Source organism: Crocuta crocuta, unplaced genomic scaffold, assembly GCF_008692635.1.
Source record: "Crocuta crocuta isolate KB4526 unplaced genomic scaffold, BGI_CrCroc_1.0 scaffold864, whole genome shotgun sequence".
Classification (NCBI taxonomy): Eukaryota; Metazoa; Chordata; class Mammalia; order Carnivora; family Hyaenidae; genus Crocuta; species Crocuta crocuta.
This window is the reverse complement of record NW_027530615.1, coordinates 312,292-312,712: the sequence shown is the minus strand read 5'-3', so window position 1 is coordinate 312,712 and position 421 is coordinate 312,292.

The window sequence follows — 421 nt, the reverse complement described above, 5'->3', positions numbered from 1 at the left end:
CATTGGCCATATATGAGTGTCTGTTTCATAGCACCTTGTCCTAAAATGAGTAGTCATTTTTCCCTTAAAGATTTCATAGGCAAGAAAGATAACCACATTAAACACTTTTAGTTAGCATTTAATAAAGTTATAGTTTAATATCACTTCTTTACATGCTTTTATTTACCTTTTAGGTGATGACAATTTTTTCAAAAGTCACTATAAGGAAGTCAGAGCAAAGTAATGTGTTTTACATTGCTTAGTTTTTGTTAGCACACATTTATCTGCTAACCAAAAGGATAATCCTAATAAAGTCAGTTCTTGGGTAGTTGCATGTAAGATGTTTGTGATAGAGATAATTGAACAAAATAATGAAAAAAACCCAACATTATGGAGATTTGCTCATTGAACTGAGCTTGTTCATTTTGACAGTTAATTTCTC